The 20,278-nt window shown below is 39.1% G+C and overlaps 1 protein-coding gene and 1 long non-coding RNA gene across 2 annotated transcripts in view, besides 2 other annotated features; both read right to left on the bottom strand.

The window, feature by feature from the left end:
- Ccn overlaps window positions 1-15,822 on the bottom strand; it is a 58,825-nt gene extending 43,003 nt beyond the window's left edge. Inside the window, exon 1 of the mRNA NM_168744.2 lies at window positions 15,362-15,822. The gene's annotated coding sequence lies outside the window, so the exon portion shown is untranslated. The remainder of the gene's footprint in view (window positions 1-15,361) is intronic.
- Window positions 5,319-5,364: a mobile genetic element.
- Window positions 6,999-7,510: a mobile genetic element.
- On the bottom strand, window positions 8,870-9,446 carry lncRNA:CR45976 (long non-coding RNA:CR45976). The gene has a single exon (NR_133258.1). It is a non-coding gene; the product is annotated as a long non-coding RNA:CR45976 (long non-coding RNA).
- Window positions 15,823-20,278: the final 4,456 nt, after the last annotated feature.

The following is a 20,278-nucleotide window of genomic DNA, read 5'->3' as shown; positions in this document are numbered from 1 at the left end:
TTTGTCTGTATTTGCAGAATTGTTAGTTTCACGCTTTGTTTGTTGAGATTAGCTGGCAGCACCCACCCAATCCCAATTCCAGGACCCACTTCCCCCAGTACCACCCCCAACCCCCAGCCAAAATCCCCTCCTGCTGACAGCTCCCCAACTGAGCTTTCCCACCGAACGAAATAAAATTGTGCAGCTTACTTTACTTTATTCGTGCCAACTTATGCCACGCCACAGCGCTACACTTGTTTTATGGATGCCCTGCAATTAAGTCTGTGAGGGAATGCCATAAGTTTGCCATTCAACGACAAAGAGCGTTCATTGGGGTTCATTTGGCATTCCCGATGTGGAACTTGGAGGATGCAAGCTATTCTAATTTTTACATACAAACAAAATTTACCTATGAACAAAAGTAAGTAGTTTTTGCATCGCTTTTGAAATACGTTTTGAATTGAATGTGTATTCACTTAATATTTTCTAATATTCGAATCATTACTATACACTTGCCAAAACGCTTTAGCATTTCTTAGTTTCTCGTTCAATTTATCCATCTACCATTTATATTTCTAATGAGTGCATCTGGGACTTGAATAGTACCCAATAGGTACAGACGTGAATCATTCACCTATTTCCTCCCAGGAAAGCGTATTCCAACTTCGTATAAATCAATAGCAACATACACATTTCACTTGGTTTATTTGCTTCGTTTGTTTGTTGCCTTTTGGAAGAGCAAAGTTTGCACGTGAAAATTGCGTTCACATGTCTTCCGCAATTGTGTCTGTGTGTTTGAGTATATCGTATTTATTTGCCGGATTGGTGGCGAAAAATTCGCTGGCGTGTGGAAAATTGATGCTGTTGCTGAAGTTTTTGGCTTTTTGAACTGACCGCTGCGATTTTTATGCGTCTGAGCCGCCAATCTGGGCCAGTTGGTTCGGAAACTACATAGCCAAAATAATTGTAATTGTAAATGGTGGCCCACTCACGTCCTCTTTCATCCTTTATAAGCATAGTTATTTCGTTTTGGGCTTGTGGTGTGAAAAGTGTCGGATATTATTTTCGGTTTGCCGCCTTCGCCTGAGCGATGGCTTTCCATCGGCCCACTTCCATTTCCACCTCTCCAGGCCCCTTATTTATGGAAGTACTTTGCCTGTTGGCTAACGAGAATTTATGGCTAATTGATGCTGTTATGCGTTGCTGTTCCGGCCCAAATGGAAAGCAAATGATGATGGCCGAACTAAATAAAGTTGCCCGGCGAATTAACTGCAATTCTGCGGCTCTGATTTCGAAGGGAATATTGCACTAACATAAATTAAGCCCAGGCAATGCAAAGCAAAATATCTGCATTTTCATAGGCGAATGTGTGAATTTAATTAAGTTGAATTGCAATTTATAATTCATAACTTACCAGCAGCTGACGCCACACAGCAGCAACTTGGTAACAGCTGGCCCCCAGCTGCTGGTCATGGTTAATTCACTGGATAAGCTTTCTATACTGCCACCCATTCATTTTGCTACCATACACAGAAAATAAAATTGATAGCTTGCAACAATAATGCTCAACTAATTCATGACAAGGAAATTGATATAGCATATATATCAAGCAAGTTATTACCTATCATAAACGAAAAAATTCTTCTGTTCTGAATTTTAGTATTGTAACTACTTATTGGTTGGATAAAGATTTTAATCTTATGAAGCTAAGATTAAGAATAACCACATTAATTTCTAACAAGACCACATATTCACTTCAAACACCAATTATTCTTATTTCCCCGCGTGTATCGATTGCCATTTCAGTCGAATGGTCCTTGCAGCGGGGCACTGTTCTCAAAGGACACGCCACACACACCCAAAATACACTCCAGGACACGTGTGCCATGTAAATTACAAAAGTATAATGCAAATGGTGTGCCCCATGGGTGGGGGAGTGGCTGGTTGACTGAAGGGGGTGGCAGTCCCTCCTCACTTAATTAGCCAGCGGCCTTATTTATTATTCACTGGCAATGCCTGCCTGCCTGCTCCGGCCTAATGAATCACAGTTTTTGTAGTGGAAATTTTAATTTTTCATTAGCATGCAAAGCAACAAAGCGACACGAAAATATATGACCTTGTGCGAGTAGTTTTTGTGACTGCGCCGTTACCTTTGTTGCCATGGCCCAATACCATTTCCATTTGGCCCATCCACCTGCCCGGAACATTTGTCACACAGGTGCCGAGTACCTGAGTGATGGAGCTCCAGCTCACGGCTCTCGAGCAACCGAAAAGAGCAGCAGGCAGGAAAGAAAAATGTGAAAAGCATGTTGAAAGGATTAATGCACACATCATTTAACCGGAGGCAAGAGCCCGGCAGATAGGTGAAGGTCCTTGCCGCTTTTCGCCCACTCCATCATCCCATTTCCCTGCACGGCCCATTGAGAACTCGAGTCCCGAAATGACAGTTTTCCCATCCAGCTAGACAAGGTCCATCTCTGGTCTCCGGTCAGGGTTACGAAGTTGAGTGCTCCTTTATGGCGATTTGCGGCTGGCCGGAACTAGTTTTTGCGGCTTTTCGCCCAGTGTAAACGTTTCGAGTCGGTTGCGTTTAAATATTTTTATGCACGATTTAATTTTTCAGTAATTTACATTTCTGTTAAGGTATTGCTGGTCGACTTCAAGGGCCGTCGAACTCTTAAATGTTTATGTTAAGGAGTGTGGAAAATGGAAAGCATAAAAGGAAAAGCTTGAAAAAGTGGGCAAGCATTTTGGGATAAAGGCTATATTATCAGAAGAATGCTTCTGGATGCCCAAACTCTACTTTTAAGTAAATAAAAAAAAATTTTTAAGCATTTAAAGACTTTCAACTTATCACCACGATGTGAAATTTTTAATAATTTAATTTGAAATGCATGCAACTTGATGTAACTGATTGCATCCTCAGTTTCCCTCCCACCCTCCGACCTTTCAATCCGGTCAATATGAAACCAAAGCCGAAACCAAAAGCAAACCGAATCCAATCCCAAAACCGCAGACATTTCATTGACTGTCCGGATTCACCGCCCACTGGTCACGTTTGCTCTTTCGAGTTGAGCGTTTCAGGACTCGCGGTCTGGACGGCATTTGCGGCTCATAATTCAGGACCTGGCTGGTTCGACAAATTGCATTACCAAAATAATAAATCAATAACCATTTGATGGAGCTAAATGGGATTATTGACAGTCGGCGGCGAGGCCTCCGCCTGCGTCTTTCTGTCTGCGCGCATTTATGACATAATTCAATTCATTTCTTGAAATTCATTTTTCAACGAAACTCGGCAAATAAGCAGATAAATAAATAAACTTGTACTGTGCCCGTAATTGGTTTTTATGGCGCGCCGCCTGCATAAAAAATTCAACTGATTTTTATCTTCAATGCTAACAAAGGAAATGCGAGAATATTCCTGCCAGCGCATGCAGGTGCCAAAGAAAAATTAAAAGGGAAAATCGTGGCCGGGAAAATATGTGGCGGCACCATCAGAAAATGTGCCAGCAATTGCCACTTCAAGCCAGCCACATATTGCAGCAATCGCCCACACCTGCCGGAATCCGTTCCCAAGTTCTAAATCTCCTTGGAATTTTACAAATTTATATTAACATTAAATATTATTAAATAAAGTAATATATTATTAAATATAATATTATTTATATATATTATTATATTATATACATATATATTATATATTTATATATATTATTATAATATATATAATTAGACTGATATCTAAAAGCTATAACTACGATTTTAGAGCGCCTCCCATTTCTTTTCATATTAAAATTTTTCGAAATAAATTTTCACTTGTCCATAAAAATTTCGTCTGTACATCACTTAGGCTAATATATTCTCTTCAAGTTATTAGCTTACAACTTTTTGTCACTTCACCTCTAGTGTGAATATAATACAAAAATTCCGATTCTTTTCGTTAACTTTTGCCCCACGAAATTTCCAGAACACCTTTGCCAAAGTTTGAACAACTTGTCGAACGTAAAAACGAGCGAAATGAAATGAAGGTAAAAATATGGGGGACTGCAGGATATGCTGCTCGTATTTCCTTTTTATTAATTTTATTTGCATGCTTTTATGCCTTACTTTTATTCATTTCTTTAGATGTTCAAGTGCCCTGCTCGTCCCTCGATCTGTGTTTTCCCCAACGAATTTTACTTTTTATTTCAGCGGCGGATTGGTATAAATTTTTGACAACATTGAATGACGACAGTGGCATGCAGCACGTGACACAAATGATAACACTCTAAAGAAGATTTTGTATCCTTCCTATTCCTAAATATAATTATATGCTTAATATATATAAATAATTATCGACGGAGTTCCAATTATTACATATTATATTCAATACATTTATATATAGAGAAAATGAAAATGACTTAAATGAAAGTGAATTTGTTATTTCATCAGCACAAGTTTTCCGTGTAAAATCGACACACATGCTGATAAAAATATTTTGGCGAGCATATGATATTTGCAGGCTATTCAGGCGACAGAAGGAGAAATGATTTGGCCCAGAAACAGACAGGACCCATACGTGTGCAAAACTCCAAATAAATTTGCCCCCCAGACACACACTCACACACCCGCACACACACACACACACACACACACAGACGCATCCTGGTGCCGTATGAGTCTTGCTTTGAAAAATAGGCAATGTGCGGAAATTTTGATTTTTCGCCCGACTTGGCAAAGGCGTCGAGGGTCCCAGTGAATTTAGTTTTGTGTGTCTGACTTACAGCGAAATCAAATTAACTTGTGCACACTTTTAGGCGCGCAAAGGAAAAGCGAGCAAAAAGACCGGGCCAAAATACTGCGACGTGACTTTCCATCCACCAATGCAAATGGCAACCGGAAGTCCTGTGCCTGTCTGTCTGTCTGTGTCTGTATGTTTCTATATATGTGCATGTGTAAATTTATTCACTGATGTCTTTTATAAGGGGCAATTTCCAACATTTTGTCATTAAGTCAACAAATTTTTAGAACGTTGCCGTATTTCGGGCCGAGGTAATTACAAAATGAAGTGCACGTGAGAGGCGGCAAGAAGCCAAAATAAAAAGACAGCCATAAAATGGGGAATGGAAGGGATGTGAAGGCGGCAGGAGGCATGGCTCATATAAAAGACGTCAAATGAATTTGTCTTTTACCGTTGTCGCATTTCCGCGCCACAAGCGGTTCTCAAATATGGTTTGCATTGCTTGAAATCTTATTACGACCTGCAATGGAACATATCCTGCCTAATGAGCCATGAGTACTTAAAGTGGAAAGGTATATACTTTGAGGATGAAACAAGTTTCTAAGCAAACTTTAATTATATCCGTTACTCGTTGAGTAAAAGGGTATACTAGATTCGTTGATGGAAAAGTTTCCGACTATATAAAGTGTATATATTCTTGATCACGAGCAATAGCCGAGCATTCTCTCTTGTTTTTGAACGAAAATCTTTTCGCTGCTTCATTTAATTTTACAACATTAACATGCTTAAACATCACTTAAAAAAAACTACAAAAATAAAGTATTTACTAGGAAATGTGTAATATTTGATTAATTAGATAAGCCAAAATGGTCAAGTTCCCTTTTTTTCAGCAGGCCAATTTAAATCCAGTTTGAGTTCGTTCTCTCTAACTATTATGTTTATCTATTTATAATTACAGACCACAGCCAGCTAAGTTATTTACATACACATTCTCAATGGTGTCGAAATGGGACAAAACATTACCCAAATAACACGCAACTATTAGCACCTAAACGCCCGCCACATGCAGGCATAAATCAAAACTTGCTTCATAAAATATTTAAGCCCGCCCTCTCATTCGGCGAAACTTACAACAAAACGATGGGACTCACATTCCAATGTGTTGAATAAAAATGAGGGACCATTTGTACGGAAAGGGGAAGCAATCTAAATCGGAGTGGAGAAAAAACTACGCAACTGGTTGTCAATTTAAAAGGGCAGAGAACAACTTTGAAAAAGGTTTAATAAATGCGAGCACTGACAAACGACGATAAAGAAAAGCGTCTGAGCTTCTGGCCCCGAAATGTGTGTAAACAAATTAAAAATTGGCCATAAAAAAATAATCATACTGCGGCCTGGGCCAAAACAAACAAGCGACATTAAATTGATAAAGGAAATGGGCAAAAGGGGCAAGGTCGCCAATAAAGAACGCAGCATGTGAGGACGGGATAAGCAATAAAGACGCTTCCAAAGGCTCAAGGAGCGGGCAAGAAGAAACACTTGAGTGGATGGAACTACACTGGTGAACATTTTTTGTTCGTATTAAAGGCAACTTCCAAGTCATTAACCCGTTTATGACGCTTAAGTTGGCCGAAACCACCCGCTGCCGAACAATAAAGCAGCAATAAAACGGCTAGCACACACACTCGCTGATGTGTGTGTGTGTGTGTGTGTTTGTGGGCCTGGCCAACTTAAAGCGTTTAACGGCTCATTTATTGCGAAACATAGCCTCGGTTTCGAGCTTCAGCTCGACATAAAATGTTATTAAAAACGCGGCCATAGAAGCGCCCAGGCACGCGCCCATTATGTGTTTAATCTTTGACCGACCAGGCCCGAATGCCATGCTCCCGCACATGGTATCATAGCCACAACATCGCCGAATTCCACAATAGCATTGATATGGGGAGGAGGAAATGAAGGCCAGCGTAATGGAACAAATGGCCACCGGAAAACGGATGCAGCAAACTCGTTTCGCCATTTTGCGTTACATCGGTGAGCAAAAAAAGGACTCGAAATGCATGTGTCCACATATGTATGTATGAATCGGCGGAAGACAAGATGTCCTCAAGTTAACGCATTAATGACAAAAAAAATTGTCTATAAGAGCTCTTGACTCAGCATAATGGAGAAAATATGGCGAAGGATGCGAGGCGGAGAATTAATCATCAGAGAGCGCATATCTTGATAGTAGAATACGTAGATACCCTTAAAAAAAAGATAACATATATAGGAGAAATTTAATTCATTTAGTGTTTTCCACTGTACCCTCTAATAAATCGTAAATCTAAATTATCAATATCCAATAAGATCATAATTTTTAAAACAATTTTTAATCCAATATTAATGTATGGGTCACCTGTTTGGGGTAGATGTGCTCAAACTCATATCAAAAAACTTCAAATATGCCAAAACAAGCTGTTAAAATTAATAATGAACTTACCTTATTACACAAACACTAAGTACCTACATATAAAAGCAGGTGTACAAAAAGTTCAACAAAAAATACAATATTAACAATCTTTTGTTTCAAGTCTTAGTTTTTAAGTTAGTTGTAAGTCAATTAAGGTTTTTCTTCTCCCTTGTTTTCCTTAATAAATAATAAATATTGTTATACAAAAAACTAAAAACAGGTCAACTAGACATAATTAATAAATATTTCAGATGAAAGCCTTAGCTAAACACTGTAAATACCTAATTATACCATTAGCTTTAATGAAATGTACATATATATATAAGGGATAAAGCACAAATAAATTAAATTAAATTAAATTAAATTTAGTGTTTTCAGCTAAAAAGCTGAATTAAATTAATTGTAATTAATTATTTAAAATATAATTATACACCTTTAGGAACCTCAAAAAGAAATATCTTTCTATTACAGATTTATTTATTTCCCAGTAGCATAGTGGAAACCTTAACCCACTTCAGCAATTAGTCATATAGGCTCTATAGGGTATACAAAGGAATTTACGGTTGATGTGGCTTGTCTGTTTATGGCAACAGCGGCACAGTTTGCAGGACCAAAGCGGTTTTGGGTTTGTTATCCACCGTACACACACCCACAAACGCACACACACAGCAGCACACGCACAACGAGTGAAAGAGGATCATGCAAAGCTTACGCACATTATGCTAATATTACCCCCACTGGTGATAGTGGGTTAAGGACATTTTTATGTATGTGCGCCCACACACACATCGGCCATCGGCGGCGTGTTTGTTGGCCATCTGCGTTTGACTGTGTTCGTGCATGTTCAATGAGCGTAATGCCACTATTATTGGACACATTACAAACAAAATGAAAGTGGTTCCGCACACACAGAAAGCATTGTTTGGCCTTAAAGTTCTTGGCCAAAGAGATTACGGTATATTGCAGTTGGCGCATTAAACTTGCATCATCCTGCAGTTTCCCACTCTGGCAATAATTGAGCAAATCGATTTTAGCCGCTCAGCAGCCGGCGGCAAAACAGGTGTCCTTATGCTGCCGCCATTGGTGGCCAGTTTCCCATTCCATTATGTCAGCATAGTTGGTCAATAAGGCAGCATGGCAACCTCTGCGGCTCATAACCAAAGGTATAAAAATTGATTGACCCAAAAAGAGGTCATACTGGCCTTAAAGATTAAAAATGTATGTTGTTACATGTTGTTTAAGGGTTATATTAGTCATATTCTTACAATTGTTCATACAACTAAAGTTAACGAAAAGTTATAAACTTTAACAATGAGTAAGTTGTAGTGGATATAATATATATATTAGTTTATTATTCTTTAGTGCTTTTATTAATGTAATTTATGCAATCTTCTTCAATAACTAAACACTCTTAACTGCGGCATCGTTACCTGTGCGCTGCATTCGTGGTCCTCAACCGTCGATTTTTATGCACAAATAATGTCGACGGTTCTTGGAAAACACACTCGACAAGGCCAAATCCATTGACATCCCCTTAACAACTTAGCAATCAACATCATCATCATATCGACATTTGGCTGTGACAAAAAGTTAAAACTTTCACCCAAAGAAAACGGTTTTAGTACGGGAATAGTTATCCAAAAAAACATTGAGTGCTTCGGCATGCAATAAAATTGAATTCACGTACATATATGGAGCTTGAGGTGTATTATCGATTTGCAGTGTTCGAACCTTTTCGCTTGACAGGAAAGGAGAATCGATGTGCTCCGAGGGACAGGAAACACCTCTGGTTCCACTTTGCGTCACATTATGGGGATATCAAGCACACAAACGGGACTCGTATATATAGAGAAATAGCATCGGCGATTAAATGGTAAAATACTGCCTTGGGGGCCACGACAAGGCACGAATTTTCGACTTAAATCCAAAATTCAGTATCAGTAACTACAGGAAAACGAGCGAGAGCCGGCGAAAGAGAAAGAAAATTATAACGTAAGAATAAATCATAATTTTGAGGCAGAAATCCCTAGAGATGAGCTTTCAGCGTCGACTTGGCCAAGGAATGTGGGATGTGGTCTTCCTCCAGTATTCCGGCAGGTATAATCCCTCAAAGCAGAAGCACAACTCAAGCATTTTGGACGCCTGCTTCAAACTTCTTGAGCCCTATATGTATGACCGCTGGTGTACGCCTGTGTGTGTGTGTTTGTGCCAACAATTTATGCGCATCGTCGCTTTTCGTCTACTCCAAATGATTTGCCTTTGCCCAAGTCCCGACCCGAAGCCCTCAAACCATCTAACCACCTCGCCCCAAGTTCAATTTATTTTGCGCATAAAAAATATCTAAGCATTTTTGCCAGGCTGTCTAGATGCAATTGTATTGGTGCCTTGACAGCCAAGTGTAAGTCTTCTGTGTGTGTAGTCACAGTCTGCAAAGGTCTAGAAATTTGCCCATTCAACCAAAGCCATCGGTAGCGATGGGAATTCGAGTTGGCTTTAACAAATCTAAAGTTTATATTAAATGTCGCATTACTCTTAACCTTAAAAACGTAAACTTTTAAACTTGTATGCTTTAATACAAATGGTTGATTCATTTCTTTTTAAAGTTTTCTTAATTTTTTAATAAGAAAAACTCAGCGCTTTATGAAGCTTCTTTTTAGATTTGAATAATTTGAATGTGCCTCGCTCATTTTGAATTTGTTTGGTAGAAATGGATTATGGCTTATTTTTTAAAGATAAAGCTTAAGTCCATCACTGATTGCTGCCGAAAACTGCTTGCAGCACACACAATTTCATGCAACATGAGTAAGTGCTTATAAATCATAAGAAAGTCCGCCCTCCTTCTGTTGCCTCAACACTCATACGCAATGCATGTATTTTGATTTACCGCTTCGGTTTTTGCCTTCGAAATCTACATATTATACACAAGGCACCAAAATAAACACATAAATATTACTATGTACGCCCATACTTGCAACTCCAAGAATGGTTTATTAAATAAAATGTTACCTGCTGCGAAAAGCAGCACGAAAACTATTCGCTCATATTCAAAATTTGTCAACGCGTCATCAACATCAATTGACATGCAAGTAATTTGCTGCTAAGCAACCCACCGAAATACAAAAGGCGAAAAACTCCCACGACCTTCAACCAGCAAACCACCCACTTACCCACCCACTGAGTCGGGATTTTCACAGGGTGCACAGAGCCAGAAAAGCTCCCGAGGGCTGTTATTTCACTATTCTTAGCCATTCAATTGGCGAGAAATCGTAGTTTGAAGTATTCCACTTTACCTTTCTACTCAAGAAATTACTTGAAATTGATTAATATCAAAACAAAATATTATTGTAATAAAGTATAGAAAAAAATATAAAGAATTTGATTACACTCTCATTAATTTGTAACATTCAATCTTGTTATACGATTTTTTTTCGTATTAACATCAAATATAAATAATGATATTATTAATCTGTACTTACTTATGAAGTTTCATTAAAATAACTCTGAACCAGATTTTTTTTGCATTAAAGCGTATAACCAAAAGTTTTCATGTTTGCAAAATGGCAAGTGCGGAAAAACTATCAATTCCCTTGAATTGCACTATTTTTGGTCAAACTAAGCTGCTCCATAATCTGCAAGAGTATTTGGAGTTTCAGTTTACCTTTCGCTCCTTGATTTTTTTATAAGCTTCAGCTTTTTTCGGTGAACACATGTCAAGGCATTTAAGATTTATATTTTTTCTCGATTTTTTTGCGGGACCTTGTCCGCAGGCGAAATTGTTGAGCTGCTCCTGCTCCATTCTGCCTGCTGTGCGGTGTTTTACATGCATATTTGATGGGGCCGTGGGGTTTTGGGGGCTACAAAACGGCCATGTGCATGCAATGCTTTTTTAACGCGCTTTCATGGTTAGCTGCATTCAAGTGGGGTTCTCTCACTAACCACTCTTATTTCCCATTTTTCGGGGCGTTTTAATTGTCAGGCGGCGCTCGGGGATTCGTTGGCAATTGAAAAGGATTTGGGCTTTGCTCAAAAAGAGGATTAAAGAATTTTTTTAGCAAGATAAGTTGACCAACTAAAGAGAGCTCTTACATTTAAATAATTCATTGAAAAATCATCAAAAAGATGATTTATTTTTCAAATTCAACTTTAATTGCAACCGAAAACAAATAATAGCCACAACTATTTGCCACACACCTCCGGCGGTGTGCCCACTCCATCAAGTTGAAATGATTTATAGTCATATCAAAACTTTGTGCAAACCAAAAATTGACACATTTCTATAAATCCCACACCAATTCCAGAAGCTAAGCAATCCGTTCAGAAAAAAAAGAGAGAGTTTAAAACAAACAATGACTAAACTAAAAATGGAATACCAAAAGCTAACAAAATGGCAGACAAACTCTGACTACGTCGACACTGCGACCTTTCCATTGTTACCTTGGCCGCCTGGCACGGAATATCTGCCCACAAGGAGCGTGCAACGCTGCGTATGAGTGATGCATGCATTTTTAAATTATGCACGTGTTTTTTCTGCCCACCCACCGTCTCCTGTGAGCAAGCGAATTTTCCACACAATGAAATTGCTCACACTTTTTATGCACAAAGGGGCGATAGGTGAAAATGTGTAAGGGTAGTCCGTTTGTCCATACAAAATGTATTAGAATGCATGAAAAGTGAAAATGCAAGCCTTTAATTAGGGCTAGCCTGCAGCCAATTGCCTTGATGCATTATGAAAACGCAGCTAACGAAGCATGTGAAACCTTGACATTTTCCGATGGCCAAAAACGAACATTCTCTTCGGTCGATGTCTGTCCGTGGCACTTTGATAAGCGAAATATGCCAGCACACATCATCAACGGCAACGACACAAAGAAACCTCCTACAATGCGTATTGAAAATAAAAGCAGATAAGCTTAATGCGGACAATGGTGTAAGCTGAACCAATTTTACAGAAATTAAATGAATTTAATCCTTAAAACCCAGTTAAAAATAAACTTTCCAGCTACAATTAGTCTGCATAATTGTTGGCTATTAACTGATCATTTAAAGCTATAGCAATAAGCCGATAATAGCCTCTACAGATCTTATAGACTTTTAATATTGCAAATAAATGTTATTTAAATATTTTTAAAATGATATTATGGAAAGGCAAACCATATGAATAAGCTAAAGCTCTGTAAATCCTTTCATAAAAATCATGAAATACCCCACTGCATAATTTACTCTATTCAAATGTAAATTGCCCCAGAGACAAAGGGGTAAGGTCAAAGTTAGTCTTAACTTAAAAATGCAGGCTTTAACTCTGATTGTATGCACTTTAAAGCGCTTTCATTCGTCCTGCCCTTTCGGATTGGCAACAAAGATGGCGCATTGTATGCAACGATAAATGACAAAGCTAATGCGCTTTCATCGCTCCGGCAAACGCACCACGGAAATGCCATGGAAATGCCATCGCAATGCCACTCAAGGATGGCAAGGCATTTGCCTGCTGCCGGCGGCATCTGGTGCCATAAATGTCTGCACATTGTTGCAGGTGGTGCAAGTGCTTGCTTCTGCTGCTGGTGTTGGTGTTGGTACTGGGAAAATCTGCGGGAAATGCGGAAAAGGGGCCCGAAACGAGACGTGAGACAAGCTGAAAGCCGCCTGCAGCTTGTGCTTGACATTTGCCTGACAATCGGCGGACACATTTTGCCACACCGTTCGCCCCTGGGCGATGCGGATTTTTCCGCTGCTTTGATTTTGAATAGCTCACTTACTTAATAAAAGCGCGAGTAAAAAACGCCCTCCCACCCCAGTCTTTGTTTTCTAGATACCCCCACAGTCTGTGCTAATGCTGTGCAAATTCAAGTTCGTATTCTTGAGGATTCCGCTTTACGACCCTCGCTCAGATCAGATCATAATACTTGGCGTGGTATAATTCACAGCTTAAAGTGGCTCATGAAAAATAAGTGAAAAGTCGGGGATTTAAATTGGCAGTTGTTGTAGAATACTCTACCAATTTATTCCGATAAATACAATCAGCATGTTACTCAAATTTCTATTTCAACAACATCTTATTAGGAGGTCTCGTTTTGAAAAAGAATTGTCTCCTGCTATTCTCGTTCATCTTGTTAAATTCCAGAAATTTATTTCGCGTGCCCCAGTAAAGCACACTTAACTTTGTGCCCCCGTCCTCGATCAAGTGTTGTTTATTACGGCTACAGTATTTTTCAGATCCTTCGACGGGGAGAGCATGCCAACGCAAATCTACCTTGAGAAAGCAACAATCAGTCCCCCAAGGCCGCAACAACAAGGCAAAAAGTTGGCAAGTAAATTTATTTATTGAGTCACTTACTTGGCAAGAAATCTCCTTGCCTTCCCAACATGGAATGCGTGTGTGTTTGGCTTGAATTTATGTGTGTTTTGGCTGCCGACTTTCACTTGGCTTTCCACACATTCGCCTGGTAATTGTATTAAATTTCAATTAATATAATATGTGCCTAGGGTGCGGAGGAGTTCATTTGAAAAGTATTTGGTTTATGAAGCTTATCATTTTCATAACTTCTCGAGTTCAATTTGCGGAATGGCTTAATATAAATTTTATGATATGCTATCAAACATTCTGTTTTCAAATCAAAAGCATAATACATCATTTCACAACAAATACAACAAATACAAATAATACAACAAATCACTACCATACAAAATTAATCTAGTCATCTGTTTCTATATTTTGAGTATTAAGTTGCTTATTTAATCGAGTATTTCAATGTTTTCTTACTTGATTCAAATTCTGGATGGTTATTTTTCATCGAAACGCTTCGTAAAGGTTTCTTATTTTTTACGGCCATCGAAGCGAACTTTGTCTTGGCTTTATTGTTGCTACTGTTGTTTTGGGGAATATTCCAATTTTGTTGGTCATAAATTTTAGCGAGACTGGCAAATGAAAAGCACAGCGTAAAAGAAAATATTTAAATTTCCTCGGTTTCCCAATTTTTTTTTTTGTACATTTTTGGCAGCCCTTTTTTCCAGTTCGGTTGAAGGGAGCGGGAGTTCTGTGAGAAAAAATCTGCTTAAATGTACTTCCGTCATAAAATAACGGTAATGCACAGCAATGTGCGTCTGTGGGTGTGGGCATGTATGTTGTGTGTGTGTGTGTGTTGGTGTGTTTGTGTGTGCATGGCTCACGTAGCAGGACGAGCAAGAAAAACCTTTTTATAAATGTTGGTTCGCAGCTTCCGCAAAATAATAAAACAAAAAGGCAGCTGCCAGGACATCCCCCGTCCAAAGGCAACTGGAAAGAATGCTTTTAAATTTGACACACACACCGCACACACACACACACAAGCACGCACTTGGCGAAAAAAAAAATTAATAAATTTTGTGCAACAAAGTTGCCTCTAAGGCACCGATTCGCAACCGACCATGAACCCACTTCCCCGCGTTGCTCACTTCGGTTTCAATTTTTTTGTTCTGTTTTTATCCTTTTTTGTGTTCTCTGTTTGTTTTGATGGCCCAAAACTCGGTGCGGCAACATTTGTTTGAAGTTTATTTTGCATATGTTTATTTTTGTTTACGCAATGTTATTCCCCTTTGTATTATGTCCTTTTTTTCTGTTTGCTGCAGTGTCAATTGTCGCATTGGCATGCGAAACTTTTTTTCGATGGGTAATTTAAAAAAATATACCGCATTTTTATTTTTATCAAGAGAAATACATCATTTACCGCAATATAATAACAAAAGAAACTATTTATCTCATACTCTACTCATACCACCACAAACTTGGCTAAAAAAAAAATTAAATGCCTCACATTAATGCAAATATTTAACACTTAACACTCCCATTAACTTTTAATTGGAAGCTTATCGCTTTAATATGGTAGCTTTTAAAACAATAAAACAATGACGTTCGTTTAAAATTACTTCCACACTTGTGCTTCAAATTTTTTTAGGGTTATATATTACCTATTAATCGATGCTTGCTCAATGCACGAACTAATTAAAATTGTCCAACGTAGAAACAAATAATCAGCACAAAATTCGTTCAACTAAAAACAATAGATATTTGCTAGTGCATTGAACCTCCATTTTTGCCACATTATGTAGATTTATTTGAAGCCAATGGCACAAACGTCAAAATAAACGCATTAACACTGCGGTCAGTGTTGATTAAACTTGTATTTTTAGCAATATTATAATAAAATATTCAACAATAAGTATACCATTTGACATACCTTAAATTAGCCGGACTTTCTGCCCACACTTTTGATTTATCGAGGGGGTTCAGAGACCCCTGGCAGTGGCAATTGACCACTTCACTGGCTGCTCGTGTATTTGTTTTTCTACTTCTAGGTACTTTTTTTTATTATTTTCCTTGTAGATACGCCCGCAACACACGTCAATTAACCTACTTTCGTGCTGGCAGGAGGGCTGGGCAAAAAACCCCAAACATAATATAACCACTAGAACAATACTCGCAATACAACGAATGGGCCAAGTTAATTTGCTTAGACTTTTGTTTTGGTTTCTATCTTTTTTTATTCGCCTTTTGTCGTTTCGATTGCTCAAAGTATTTCCGGCAACACACGTACACACACCCACGAGGGACACTTTAGCCGGCTTTTTTGCCTTCTTGCGCCAAAATCCAATAAAACAGTCTTAGAAGACCAGGTGATATCGCTCATACGACGCGTGTGCCGTGCAGCACGAACGAGTGACAAAAACGAACTGAAACTGAGGACGGAGGACTGAATTCAAATCGGAGTCCAAGTTGGCTGACCAACTGCGCATGCGTCACTTTTAGTCAATGAAAAGCTTCGTGCCACAAGACATTTGCCGCCAACAGGACTCCGAAAATGGCACTCGTTTTCGGAGTAGTCTGTTGCTGATGTTGCTTTTGGTGTTGCTGTTATTGCTGTTGCTTTAGGTGTTGCTGCTGTTCCTGTGGTTGTTGTCGTTGTCAGCGGCAACATAATCATCGGCGCGTGTTGCTCACTTTGTTGGCAGACGACTCGCAAACCGAAAACACAGCCAACAGAACGCACAACAGCAATCCTGGCGCACAATTCGCGCAACGTCATGTCAACGAGACAGTCGAGACAAATGCCACAGATCCCCTGCCAAAAGGACACCCCTCTTCGAATCCTTGAACCATTTTCAGGCCCACCCATTGTCAATTGTCTTGTGGGCTTAATGCTTCTTTGCCTCTGTGTTTTCCCTTTTATTTCAGCGCTGTCTGTTTAATTTCTTTTATCAACAAGCCGAGGTCTGCAGGCTTCCATCCTTCGTGTCCTTCGTGATATCCTCTTGTTGCGTCGCCCACACTCAATTGCTTATCAACTATCGGTGCATGCAGACGGCCTTTTGTAATCGCCAGCTTATTTGATTTATTGCCCTCGCTTTTGATTACAAATACATATGTGCTTAAGTTAATTGAGACTATACCACTTTTAAATTTTTGCTTCTTTTCTGCTTACTTTTTCATTGGCCAACATTATGTTCAAGGAACTATTGCATATTATAGATAATAGGGCGAATGGTTCACTGAAACATGCTCTTAAACCTCGCTGACCTCTCGCAATGGTCTTAAGCTTCGTATCTGGTCAGGTAAAGCCCTTGTAATCGCCTGTTAACTTGACATGACGATGCTTAACTGATTTATCTGTCTCATGGCTAAGACCCGGGCATTGATAGACATGATGGATGGACGAATCGATGAATGGACGTGGTCGAGGAGGGACAGGAAGTGAATTCTTGGTCCGATGAAAGATTGGCGAAGCTTTTTGCTACTTTCCAAATTAAACCGCTTAGTCGAGCGTTTAAATTTAATGCATTTGAGCTGCTTAGCCTCGTCTGCAGTTTATGTTTTTAGTCTATTTGCACACCATCCGACTGCACTTTATCGGCATCTTTACTTAGCCAAATTGCATCTTGGCCTGGTCCAGTGTACAGACTTCAATACTCTCGCATAAATTGCGGTTCTTTGTGTACAGCATTTGTGATTTAACAAGCAGGGTAAATAAATTATGCAAAAATACACACCGAATCGCAAAGAATTCGCCACTTGTTGAAAGTTCCGCCCCGGTATTGGTTGAATACAGTGTATCTCTACATTACACAATGGCATTACGGCTGATTATACTCGTGTAAGACTCGTTATTTATTATGAAAATCTGCTAGCTCAGAATTTAATTTAAAAGTTTGTGGGTTTCGTCACGGCTCAGGCAAATACAATTTGCAATTTCACAAATTTTAGAAGGGAACAAATCTTAAATACGCCACAAAATATGCCATCTTCTGACCATGGAGGACCAACAGGAGCGGCAGCTTAGATGGCGAGTGGCGTTGGGAGCCGCTTAAGCCTCCGGCCGGTCCATTTTAATCCCTTTTAAATTGATATTGTAATTGGTTTTTGTATGTAGTTATGAATTTCAATATGTCGGCCGGGCTTACCCTCTAGTTCCTCCATGTTTTCTGTTTGTCTTTCATGTGTGTTCTCTAAATCATACATATACACATGTTTGAATTATGTGATTTTGGTGGGCTTAGCTGTTGGTAGTGGTTGTGCTGGTTTGGATTACGCCAGGCAATTTATATTTGCTTTGTGGTGGGTTATAGTTGATATTTGACCAGTTGGACGAGGTGTTACTTCAGTGTGCAAATCATAATATGAAAAAATATACTTAGATATTGCTCAAGTATATCTGGAGATTTTAAAATTATTTTCACATTTATTATCAACAAAATTAAAAGGTAACAAAACACAATAAAAATATATTAATATATTTTTTTAAAAATGTTCTTATTTTATAAAAGTATTAAAAAAATCAATTAAAGTAAATTTACTCATAGAACGATCTAGTTAAAGCTTCAGTTTCACATGCTCGTTTCACATATTCTTATATATAATAGTAATTAAATAGGATAAGAGGTGAATCCCAACCGTAATCTAATTACATTTATGCAATTAAAAACTTTAAACTTTCATTTAATTTATAAAGTTGAACGCACAAGCTAATCGCCTTTTAAAACAAGCTTTCACATAGCCGAAACTATCGCAAACTTTGAACCTTAATAAGCCATAAGAACTTTGCTTTGAATGCGAAATCCAAGGCAACGCAATAGCATCAAATTTATGGGAAAAGTATTTTCAACTCCATTCCACTCTGGCCACTTAATAAATATTTCATGACCCAGTAAAGATGTCGGCAGACTTGACATCGCCACGCCGCTTAAGTAATTATGAATATGGAAGCAATATTTGGGCGACACGTTGACGTCTTCACCTCGAAAAGAGAACAAATGTGACTGACAAGAGTCTTTTGATTGCGCTTGTGGGACCCATTTAAAGGTGAAAATTTTACAGCCTACCAGCGTCCTCCTCGTCCTGGTCGTGGAATAAAGGGATTCTGTCCCTCTAGTTTTTCTCGATGGGGCTTCAGCCACGCACAGGTTGCCCATTACGTGGTATTTGTCCTTATTTACCGTTCGAGGCCGCCCACCTGAATGCTTGGTTTATAAAGCACCTGCTTAACCCTAAAAGCGGAAAGCACAACAAAAAAAATACGCAAGCAGGAAGCCACACTGAAAAAACAGATGTTCACTGAAGTACCATCAAAATGTATAGTCATAAAATTGCTTACGACTGTAATCTATATTTTCTTGCAATGTTAGAACTAAAACCTCTCTCTTAAGGTTTTTATTTCTTAATTTAGATATTTCCTTAATTTTTGTGTCAAATACTTTGTTTTTTTGGCAGTGTACAGAAGTGGGCAACAGGAAGATGCGGCAATAAAAGCAAATCCGTATTCAAGGTGCAAAAGCCGTCTCAAATCTTTTGGGAACCAGGAAGCTGCAACGTCGACGGGTTCACTTTGGGCCAGCCAGCCAGCCACCCAGCCAGCAGATTATGTATTTACAGTCAGATAACTCCCGTTATGGCCAACGTTTTCCCAGCCACTCCATTTTGGCCCATTGTTGTTGTAATAAGGTAACTGCCTAGATGATTGCCGGCAATTGTTGACCATTGGCCCAAAAGGCTCTGGGCTATCCCCGTTTTCATGTGTGGTATGGAAAAACTCAATGCTGAGTCAGCCAAAATCAGGAGCCCATTTTGTTTATCTGCATAATAAACTTACCTCAAATTATTGAAGCCCGCATTTTGGACACATCTTTCGTGTCATCAGCAGGGAAAAACTCCCCAAAGGGACGACGCCTTGTGGACTTTTGTTGTCCAACATAAAAGGAAGGGTCTGGGGTCTAGCAAACTTCTCAAATTTCATAACTAAGTGCTTTTCCTATGCATTTCTTATACATCTACTCAGCTAACAAATTGCTGATGAATATTAAGTGTAATGGAAAGGTATATCTTAACTTTGCCTAAATAAAAGGTGATGCACATTAAGTAAAACTACTAAGTTTCTATAGATTTTGTTTGGTAAAATAAGTATAATGGAAGCACTCCAATGCAGGTTCATAGTAATAAGCGTAATCCTTAAAGCTTTTAAGGCCCCGTACTAAAGACTTCAATATTGAGTGCCTTTCAAATGGGCTTTAACAGGGAAAACTTGAAAAACTATAAGCCAAACTCACTTGAAAGCCAAGCTTTTAAGCCAGAAACGGGGTCTAGGCTACCAGATGTAATCAAAACCATAGAAGAGCAGCAACCGCAAAGGATGCAACTATTTATGCACATGCTAAATGCTGAATGCAAATGATGCCAAAAGCTGGCAGGACATGTTAGTTTGCTTAAAAAATTAAATACCGCTCGTGTTATATAATTCTGCATATGACATCTATGCCTGCCTGTCTGTCTGCCATTTGCCATTCGGCAAAAGTTGCCATGGTGCGGCTTTTTTGGTTTCCCGGGCAGCCTGCAGTCAGAAATGTCACAGGCCATGTTGATGCCGCCCACCGTCTCCCCGGCGTAAAATATTATTTAATGCCCCTCTGACAGTTGAGTGAAGCAATATCGTTTACATGCATTACCTATATATGCATACCGCCATGTGTGGGCGAAGTTATGGCGGCTCTATGGGTGGGTGGGGCACTCAGACAGATTGCCATAATGGCGAGATTCGGAGAGCTTTGAGCCAACATTTTCCTACTGGTGCCCCGTGCTAAGTTTTAAAGCCAGCGGAAAGAGGAGGGGG

This window comes from Drosophila melanogaster, chromosome 3L, assembly GCF_000001215.4.
Source record: "Drosophila melanogaster chromosome 3L".
In the NCBI taxonomy this organism is placed as follows: Eukaryota; Metazoa; Arthropoda; class Insecta; order Diptera; family Drosophilidae; genus Drosophila; species Drosophila melanogaster.
The sequence above is the reverse complement of the archived record's forward strand: the minus strand, read 5'-3'. Positions and strand labels throughout refer to the sequence as shown.